Source organism: Propithecus coquereli, unplaced genomic scaffold (assembly GCF_000956105.1).
Source record: "Propithecus coquereli isolate 6110/MARCELLA unplaced genomic scaffold, Pcoq_1.0 Scaffold33, whole genome shotgun sequence".
Taxonomy (NCBI): domain Eukaryota; kingdom Metazoa; phylum Chordata; class Mammalia; order Primates; family Indriidae; genus Propithecus; species Propithecus coquereli.
The window spans coordinates 3,852,293-3,863,401 of NW_012148952.1; the positions used below are offsets into that span (position 1 = coordinate 3,852,293).

At 41.8% G+C, this 11,109-nt stretch overlaps 1 protein-coding gene and 1 pseudogene across 1 annotated transcript in view; one reads left to right on the forward strand and one right to left on the reverse strand.

Annotated features, from left to right (window-relative positions):
- The window catches only part of THSD7B (thrombospondin, type I, domain containing 7B), a 720,444-nt gene that overhangs the window by 371,598 nt on the left and 337,737 nt on the right, over window positions 1-11,109 (reverse strand). The gene's annotated exons all lie outside the window — the stretch shown is intronic.
- On the forward strand, window positions 5,245-5,739 carry LOC105815347 (annotated as a pseudogene).

Sequence of the window (11,109 nt, forward strand, 5' to 3'; positions counted from 1 at the left end):
TGTTTCTGTGCAAAGCTGTCTGGAGGGGCTGAAATGGCTCACTCAGCTGAAAGTCTGGGCTTGGGGGAGGGTGGGGCTGTCCAACACCTATACTCTGGAGCAGGTCTCGCTCTCCTCCACTCTCCACCTCTCCGTGGCCTTTCCCAGGCCTCTGCCAGCAAGCAGGACCTCAGGCTGATGGATCTTCCCTGGCTGTGACATGGGCCGGTAGTTTCCCTATCCAGGATCGTAGCCTGAGCTGTCCTTATTCTCCACCTGAGTGGGGGCAGGACCGGGAGTGAGTCTGGTTGGGGGTGGGTCGGGTAAGCCTGCCCTCAGGCTCCACAATTGCTGTTAGCAGGCGTCAAAAGTCTGCTCTTTGTTTCTGTGCAGAGCTGCCGGGAGGGGCTGAAATGGCTCCACTCAGCTGAAAGTCTGGGCGTGGGGGACGGGGCTGTCCAAGACCCACACTCTGGAGCAGATCTCACTCCCCTCCAATCTCCCCCTCTCCGTGTGCTCTCCCAGGCCTCTGCCAGCAAGCGGGACCTCAGGCCAATGGATCTCCCCTGGGTGTGACGTGGGCCCGGAGGTTCCCTACCGAGGACTGTAGCCTTAGCTGGGTGCACAGCCCTCTTTTGGGAGGAGGGATGCCAGTCAGGCATGCTGATCTGCCCCTGAAGGCACACACTCCTCAATAGGCTCTTTCACAGATATCTCTTCTGTGCCCCAGGGCAGTGCGATCCTAGCCTGGGTGTACGGGGTCTGGTCTGCAGGCCTGTCCCCTGGTCCCTGGACATCAATCCCTGACCCTGCCAGGGGGAGGGGTGCTGGTCTTGAATCACCTACAGGGTACCCAAGCTGGATCGATTTCACTCCACCTCGGGATTTGCCCCACTCTCCTGGAGTCCCCCGACAAGTAGCACCTGAGAGGGCTGGCAGGTAGGGAACTCACAGTCTGAGTACCCCTCATTCTGCTGTAGGGCCCCAAATGAAAGGTCCCGTTCCTTGGAGATGCCTCCGTGTGATGGCTAAATTGTGTCTCTGGGCACCCACGGGTAGGGAGGGGGAAGTAGAGAATGGAGCAATATGGCATCTGCCGATAGGCTCGGGTCTGCACCCGAGGAGGTGCCCCGAGGGGGCTGGGAGCCCGGCGCTGAGTCCGTAAGAGGCCACTGCTCACTGGTGGCAGCCGTCTCTGGGCTGATGTCAGCGGGTCTCTCCAGCCACTCAGGAGCCCACCAGCAGTCCCAGATGCAAGGGAGGGGAAGTTAACCTCTCCACCTACCCTTGTCGCTGGTCTCCAAGCCTCTCGGGATCTTTTTCCTTCCAGTTCTCCTCCTCAACGTCTTCCCGTGGAGTCTCCTGTAGTTTCAGGCACCCTTCCTTCCGACCCTCATCTGATCTATTTTTCTCTGCTAGCTTATTTTTTTATCTTTCTTCAAAATTTGTCTTTTTTGCAGAGACATTCTGAGTGGTGGCTTTTCTCGTCCGCCATCTTGGCTCCCTCCCCCATCATTGCCTATTGCATTACTCCCAAACTAATAACACATTTGTGTAACCTGCTCCATGTATGTGACTCTGATTTCTGCCAACTGTCTCCTTTTATACATGAGGAAACTAAAGTTCAGAAATTTAAGGTGCTTGACTAAGCTGAGACAAGTAATTAAAGTAAGAAGTGAGTCTGTGCTCCAGATATCTTGCTACCCTGTATAGTTTTGTACTGCATAGCCTGCCTAAGGACTATGTTAGTCAACTACCACACCAGTTACAAGACAGTACTATGTAATTTGGCTGCCTAATGGATGGATACCAGGAGAAGATTTCAAGCCAGAAGAAAAAAAATAGCTATTCATTTTTTATTTTATTTATCTGCCCAAATGGATTAATTCTGAAATAAGTACATAGTAACTTTAAAGATGAAATATCATTGCATTAGAAGAAAACAGGTAAAATAAAAATCCTCATGCTATATTTTTTGAAGTATTTCTGTCAATATTGACTTCAGAAAGAATTTAAAGAATTTTTTTAAGAAAAATATTGTAATATAGATTATAGCAAAGGAAATAACAGAAAAGTAGACAGATAGTTATAGAAATGTTGTATTTTACTACTACCTTTGAAGACTGAGCAAATCTACAAAAATGTCTATATTTCACACTAATTACATTATATAAATCCCCAAGAAATATTTTCAAAATTATTGCAATTAATATTTCAAAAAGTTTCTCTTTACATCTCTCCTGTTTATTACATCTCCTTCTAATATATCTCTTCCTCAAAATATACCATTGGCATATAATTAGTAAAATAAAAATAGGAGAAAAGCTAAGCCATTGATATTCCTTCCTTGTAAATCTTGCAAGATCTGAAAAAGGTAAATAATCAAAGAACTACTTCCTAGATAATAGGTCCTTGAACCCCCTCAATAAATTTGTATACCAACAAAATAAAATGTAACATCTGTGTGACACTTGATAATTTACCAAGAAATGTTCATAGATATTCTCTCATTTGATCCTTCCCCAAACTCTGCCTACCTACATAAGGCAAGGCATTACCTCTATTTCAGAAGAGAGGAAACTGAGGCTTAAAAATGATGAACCTTTCACCCAAGTGCATCTTGCTAAGAACTAAAGCTTTGTGCAGCCATTTGATCCCATATTTCACATATTATAAGCCGATGTTTCTAAGAACACTGTTACATTCATTAAAAACGCTCATAGACTTCTATATGTCCTTGTTTGGCAAGTTAATTGTTAATTTTTAGTATTGGCACAGACAAGATGGCTGACCAGATACATCAGCTGTCAGATCATCTCACATGGAAGGAAAAGTTTTAGATAAAAAACAAGCAAACAAAGAAACAAACCTTGATTGGACATAATTCCAAGGGAAAAATGCCAGAACCTACCAGAGATTCCACGGGAAGAAGTTGTGGAGCAGAACAAGAAGATGCAAGATAAAAACAGAGATCAATCCCTGAGATGCTTGAAGTCTGGCGAAAAGCATAAGTGGAGGGGTTTGTTTCTCCTTCGCTCACATCTCTGGCAGTCAGCAGGCCTCCAAGGTGCTGGAGAGCTTTTCTACCCTCATTAGCCAAAAAGCTGCTGCCACTAGTGAATGGGAGCTTCTTGAGGACAAAGTACCAGGCTGTCAGCCCCTTGAGGCCATTTTCTGATGCTACAGACACCATATTGTTTCTCCACACACTGTGCATCTTTGTCCTTCCCAGGGATTTTTAGTCCTTCAGTTTTCATGTCACTTTCCCCAGACAAACATTTCCCAACTCTGGCCCACACTTCAGGAGCTATAAGAGCTGGTAGGTCCCCAGGGATCTGTGTGATCCCAGAGCCTGGACATCCCAGGCAGGCTGCTGTCCAGAGAGAGGGACGGAGATGCACAAAATGCTAGCTTTCCTCCATTCCGATTCTTTTCCTCCCCTTTCCCTTCCCAATCTGTGGCTGCTGAGAGATAATTAAGCCAAGGCTCTCAGGAGTAGCTGCTTCCCTTCTTTAGTGCATCCACCACAGCAAGGCTTCCACAGAAAGTGGAGCTCACACCTGTCCTCCTAAAGAATTGCAGCAGACTAAGTGTCGCTCTGATTATGAGCTCCTAGCTCACAGGCCTTCCCCAGTGATACTTACTCAACTGCTCCATCAGAGCAGAGCACACCCAGAAGGAGAGGGACTTCAAACCTGCTTGAGCTCTCCATGGGCAACTTGGGACCAGCACGCTTCCCCATGGCACAGTCAGGGATTGATCTTTGGGGACTAGGGGATAGGCCCACATGCCAGATCCCTTATCTCCAGGACACAGTTATGTTGTTGGGGGCACGGAGGGGAGATTTGTGAGTTAGTCTTTGGAGGCCAGGGAGCCCTTATAGGCAGAAATGAAAAGAGAGGGCAGTGTGGGTCCCAGCTGCAGCACACTCGTGGAGCACCCCTCCACCCACAGGAAGACCTTGCTCTCAGCCGAGGGTGGGATCCTGGACAGGGAAACTCCCAGCCCTCAGTGCCATTGCTGCAGAGTTCAGCCAGTTTGAGCTCCTGACAGCTAGAAGACGCTTCAGGGAAAGTGCAGAGCAGGGGAGAGGGGAGAAGAGGAAACCTGCTCCAGAGAGCCAGATTGTGGACCTCAGATGGCCACTCCTCAACAAGCACATTTTCTGGCTGGGTGGGGCCACTTCAGCCTCTCCCTGGATGTTTCACCAGCAGCCCAGGAGTGGACATTTGACCCCTGCTGAAACAGCCACTTTACCAGCTTTTGTGGAGCCTGGGGGTAGGCTCACCTAATCCAGCCCCACCAGCCCCACTCCCCTACACATCTCTGCTGTCGTGGAGAATAAGGACTTACCTAGAAGTTCCAGGGCCCCGCCCAACACCTGGAGCACTTGAGTACTTCTGCTGAGGGGCTAGCACAAGTCACAGGTCCCAAAAACAACACTGCAGCTAGCTCATTCTGTTAAGCACCACCTACTGAAAGGGAGGTCAATTTGCACAGCCCTTTATAACATTCACTGACTCAATCATACAGGGTGTGGTTGAATCTCACACTCCAGCATCACCTACTGTCCCAGAGATTAAACTGGGTGTGCAAATACAATACACAGTGTTAAGAAGACCACAGTGCTGGGGAAAGAGAAAGGATTTCAACAACCTCCATCCCCCCTAATCAACAAGAGACAGGGAATCTGCCCATGCACAGAGCTCATCAGTGCTACAGCCTACAAACAACTAGCAATTGAGAAAACCACCACAGGAAGGATAGCTACAACCAAGGTATCCCCCCAAAACCTAGACCCCCCTCAAAGCAGCCACAAGCAAAGTCAAAGGTTCTTATCCAACCTATGCTATCGACATACCCTTACGAGTGAAGGGGGGAAAAATCCCCATCTAATCAAAAGAAAATACAAAAATAAGAAGTGAAAGCTTATCCAAATGAAAAGGACTAAATGTAAGAACTAAGGAAGTATGAAAAATCAGAGCAAAAGGACACTCCCAAAAGGGAATACCAGCTCTCCAGCAATGGATCTCAACCAAAATGAAAATACTGAAATGACAAATAAAGAATTCCTAATATGGATAGTAAAGAAGCTCAATGAAATCCAAGAGAAAATGGAAAACAAACTCAAAGAAATCAGAAAATCAATTCAGAAAATGAAAAAAAAAAAATTCTAGTGATAAATGTATTAAAAACAAAACGACAACAAGAACAACAAAAAAACACTCTTTGGCTGGAGGTGCCATCTTACAGTAATTCACCAAAATGATGAACACAGAGGGAAGGAGGAAAGGAACCTGATACATGTTCTCTAGGTTTTTTAGAAAACATGGAGTTAGTTGTTTCTTTGGCCACGCACATGTGAATCTATAAGAAAGGTGATATTGTAGACATCAAGGGAATGGTTACTGTTTAAAAAGGCATGCCCCACAAATGTTACCATGGCAAAACTGAAAGAGTTTACAATGTTACTCAGCATGGTGTTGGCACTGTTGTAAACAAACAAGTTAGGGGCAAGATTCTTGCCAGGAAGATTAATGTGCATATTGAGCATATTCAGCACTCTAAGAGCCAAGATAGCTTCCTGAAATATGTGAAGGAATATGATCAGAAAAAGATGGAAGCTCAAAAGAAAGTTACCTGGGTTCAACTGAAGTGCCAGCCTGCTCCACCCAGAGCAGCATACTTTGTGAGAAGCAATGGAAAGAGCCTGAGCTGCTGGAACCTATTCTCTATAAATTCATGGCAGAAGATATGTAAAAAATAAAAGACTCCCAGACCATAAAATGTTTCTCTTCATTGCGTAGAAGTGTGGTGTTCCCTTCCCCAAAGAAACATGTAAAGCAAATTTTAATTGCATCCTAAAAAAAATAGAATTTTTGGAAATGAAAATTTCATTTAAGAACATACAAAACACAGTGGAAAGCTTTAAGAATAGACTAGAAAAGGCAGAAGAAAGAATTTCAGAGCCCGAAGAAAACTCTTTCAAATTAACTTAGTCAAAAATAAAGAACAAAGAATTAAGAGGAATGAACAAAGCCTACAGGAAATATGGGGTTATGTAAAAGGGACAAATATAAGAATCATAGGCATCCCTGAGGGTGAAAAAGAAAATACAAAAGGTTAGAAAACCAATTTGAGGAAACAATTGAGGATAACTTCCCTGGTCTTGCTAGAGATTTATACATCCAGGTACAAGAAGCTCAATGAACGTCTGGGAGACTCACTGCAAAGAAGGAATCATCAAGACATATATTTATAAGACTGGCCAAAGTCAACACAAAACTGGAACTCGTGTGAGCTGTGATGTGAAAACATCAAGTAATTTAAAAAGGAAAACCCATCAGGCTAACTACAGACTTCTCAGCGAAGAACTGACAATTCAGAAGGGACTGAGGACCCATCTGAGGTCTTCTTAAACAGAAAAACTGCCAGCCTAGAATTTTGTATCCTGAACAACTAAGTTTCGTATATGAAAGAGAAATAAAGACTTTCCCAGACAAGCAAACACTGAGGGAATTTTTCATGACCAGACCTGCCCTGCAGGAAATACTCAGAACTGCATTATACCTGGATCAGAGCAATAGTCACCCACCAGTGTAAAACCACCCAGAAGTTCATATAAAACAATAGCTAAAGAGGTAAAACAGAGCAGTAAGGTAATACCCAACATGATGAACAGCATCCCACATATCAATTCTATCAATTAATATGAATGGTCTGAATGCTCAAGAGACATAGTCTGACTGAAAGGTTAAAAAAAATGATCTACTGTCTCCAGAAAAACCCAAAAGGACTCAGACAGACTAAAAGTGAAGGGACTGGAAAAAAAATTTCATGCAAATGGAAACCAAAAGAAAGTAGGGGTAGTCATTCTCCTATCAGATAAAATTGACTTTAAATCAACAACAATCAAGAAAGACAAAGATGGTATTATATTATACAATGGTAAAGGGAGCAATTCAAGAATATATAACATTCTCAAATATTTATGTACCCAACAGAGGAGTGCCCAGATTTCCAAAGCAAATTCTACTAGACCTAAGCAAAGAAATAAACAGCAGCATTGTAAATGCCGGGACTTCATCACTCCACTCACAGAACTGGAGAGATCATCCAAGTAGAAAATAATGAAAGAAACACTGAATGCACTCTAGAACAAATGAGTCTAATAGATATTTACAGAACATTTTACTCAAAAACTACTGAACATGGTATAAATCATTCCAAATAAAGCTATTAAAAGATACTCACAGTGGATGCTTACTAAATTTTGTTTTTATTTGGTTGTTTACTTTGCCATTTCCTTGCTAGACTGCAGCAGTTCCTTGCTATTTTTTTTTATTTAGCAGTTATCTCCAATCTCTCATAACATCTGCTTGAAGCCTCATTGTTAATTTTAGACAAAATGAAAATGGATTCAGAATATTCCCTTTTGATTAAATGATCAAGATGTAGGAAAAAAATGGCTGCTCAGATACCCAGAGGGACCTAAATTTAAATTTCAGTCAAAATAGGACTGAGTTTATGGGCTTGTTCTTGAACAAAAGTAGCCCCACCTTGATTCCAAATTTCATAATACAAAATGATATACAGGATTACTACAGATTTTGTAGCATAAAACATAACCATAAAGGTAACTGCTCAATGACTCAGTCAAAAGTGACTATAGAACTTACATTTTCTAGTTATATTGGTCAAAACATATTAATTACATTACATAAGTATGATTTACTACATCAAAGATTTAGTAAATACCCAAGACTTTGTGTAGAATTGAGTATTTCTCTTGGAATTGACTTCTAGTTTTATTCTGCTGTGGTCTGAGAGGATACATGGTATGACTTTTATTTTTTTTGAATTGGTGAGACATGTTTTGTGACCTAAAATATGATCATTCTTGGAGAGTGTTCCATGTACTGATGAGAAGAATGTATAAAATATTGTGTTTGACACTGAAAGGGATCCAAATTATAAGATATAACATCTCTCTCAATGAGTCTGCAAGTGACTCCAGATCATTCTCCAATTGGCTTCCCTGGAATCTCCATGTGGTGACAACTGATACCAGAAGCAGAATGCAGGAGGTCATGGAAGCTGCCAGATAGTTGCTTATCTGAGAGTCATTCTCCAGAATGACTTGTATCCTTTGATGCTATCCATCTTTCATGTGACAATAATAGGCTTGGTATATTTAAGATATTATGGTAAATTAATTTGGCATATTCATGTGCAGCCTTAAACAAATATTTTTTGTCCTCTGAGTAGTGGCAATAAGTTCATATCTCATTTACTGTCTGCAAATGAAATCAGCCCTTAATCATGACCAAAAATGCTCTCGCAGATGCTATTACATGAGATTGAAAGGTCAGCTCTATTTTGAATCAATTTATGAAACAAGAGAAAGACAAATAAGGTTCTCATTAGTGCCTTGGCTAGCAGTTTAAAAAATGTGTCTTTTCAGGGAACATATTCATGAGGAATTTTGAGTGGGAATCTTATAATCCCTTTTAGAAAATAAAACAAACAAATACAACTGACTGAAGAATCTTCTACCCTACAAAGGACACTCATTTTATTTGTTTTAAGATATTTGAAAGAAGTATCATGTCAGGATTGGTGCCTGAAGGAACGAATGTGCACTTAAGCAAAAAAAGAGAAAAAATAAAAAAAAAAGAAAGAAAGAAAATCACCATAAATAGAGGAAGTGTCAGGCAAAGGTAGGAGAGAATAAATGAAGACATATTTTGCTCTGAAACCTCAACAAGTGGTAAGATTAAAATGCGAACATAGAAGGGGGCTATATGAAACACAGGGCTAAGCATCACTATTCATTGGAAATGACCTAACAAGTATGAATAGCAGTGAGCTGCAGAGAAATGAGCATTGCTGCTCTTCCCAGGGTCGTAATCACATGTGCTATTGAAATTTCGCCGTTACTGTTGTCTCATCCTGTACCACTGTTGATCAATATCTTGACATTTGTGGATGGGTGATTAGTGAGTGGGGTATAGGTACTGGTCATGTATAGCCTCGAAAGAGAGGACTATGCAAGGTAGACTATCCATTTTTTTCCAAATTTCACTTTCAAACAGCAACTCTTGCCAGTGGATTCATTTAAAGTATGTCTAGATTGCCTCAAAACTGAAAACTGGTTATGGCAAGAAGAGAGAAGGCGGAACATGCAGAACAATTATTAACACTAATACATTGAGGTCCGACATTTTACTACATGCCTTATGTAATCATTGTCTACTACTTACAACAATCCTATAAATAAGATAATATCATCTTTGGTTTGTAAATAAAGAAACTAAAGCTCAGAAAAGCCTACTATTTCTCCCTGAATCAAAAAAAAAAAAAAAATAGTAAATGGAGATGGCAAGATTTAAACCTACGATCACCAAACTTCACAGCATGTAGTCGCTGCAGTACACTTAGCTGCTTCCAAGCGGGAAACACATATTTCTGAAGTATATGTGCATTTGAAGATGTTTAATTCTTAATATCCATTTTTTTCACATATTTTCCTGAAGATGGACTTTTCTTAATACCCAGTAAAATATTTTCTTCGGTATTTACTAAATCTTTGATGTAGTAAATCATACATATGTAATGTAATTTAATATGTTTTGATCAATATAACTAGAAAATGTGCTTCCTATGAACATGTTTCCAAGCCAAATATAACAATATCTGCTACCAAACAGTAAAAGAGTGTGTGTGTGTGTTTGTGTGTGTGTGTGTGTGTGTGTCTGAGTGTGTGTGTTTCTCTTCTTCAGACAGGTATTTGAAAGTAGTTCAGCTTTCAGCTTGAAATAGTAGGCATTGACACCGTATCAATTGTTTCCTTACTGCATACAAACTACCCGAAATAAAGGTGTAAAGCAAGTGTGGACTGCCTGGACATTTCCTCTGGTTTTGCCTGGGCTTACCTAAGGAATGTATTCAGCTTGAGAGTTAGCTGGAGGCTGAGCTGACCTGTCAGGGTGGGGCCACTGGGCTCCTTTTCCATGTGTTCATGCACCTGGTGTCTAGACAGACTGCCTCATATGGTGGGGACAGCTTCCCTAAGAGGGCAAGCTCCAGTGGGCAAGCGCTCATCAAATCTATGCTCGTGTTGTGTTTGTTGATATCCTGTTAGCCAAAGCAAGTCACAGGGGCAAGCACAGAATCAGTGTTGGAGGGGAACTATACCAAGGACATGGATACTAAGATCTGAGATTCATTAGGCCATATTAAAGTAACGGTCTACCACAGATACCCTTTTGGACTTAAAGACAGCTTTTCTTTAGAGGCATCTTTGTTGTTTAGGCTTCAGAGATATTTGCCAATGTTTGGTGTTTGAGAACTTAAAGGGAAAAGATAGCTAATTTTTAAGGTAGATTCCTAAGGAGGGGAGGGAGGGGGAGTTGTGGTCCATGAGTTGATGGATCACAGAGTCAGCCCTGAATGGCACAGGAGTAGCCTTGAGATGTGGAAATATGTGAGAAATAAAGTACGGAGCATAAAGATATGCACATTTGGCACCCACCATGGTACAACTTTGGCCAAAATCCACATTAGCACTTGTGGAACTGTTTTGAAACAAAGAACTTTAGTGTACTAGTGACACTCAATAGTGATGAACACTACAGGAACACCACAGCGGAGTAGCCTTCAACAGCAGCTCCCTGCATCAGTGAGAAACTATGGCTTCAGTGGACTTTACGGATGCCCGCTTTCTCCCTATTTGCATGTGCATGGCACACTACCATGCCTATGATTGTTAGAAATGAATACCACATGACAGATGGGCAAAAAAGGATACTGTTAGCTAAACTTTACTGAGCGCTTACTATGTGTCAGATACTGTTCTACATACTCTAAAGTAGGCATCTATTGTCATTCTCATTTTATGGAGGAGGAAAGAGGGGCAAAGAAAGGTTAATTAACTTTCTAAATCCAAGTAGGTGTTACATGGCAGAGCTAGGACTAAAAGCCAGGCAGTCTGGCTCCAGAGACTGAGCTCTGAACCACTAGTCATACTGCCTTCCCAGGAGATCGATTAATTAGAAAAGTAAATGGTGTGACGATATTTGCAACTCTTTGGAAATGCATGCTTATTTTAAAAGCATTCATGAATTGGAA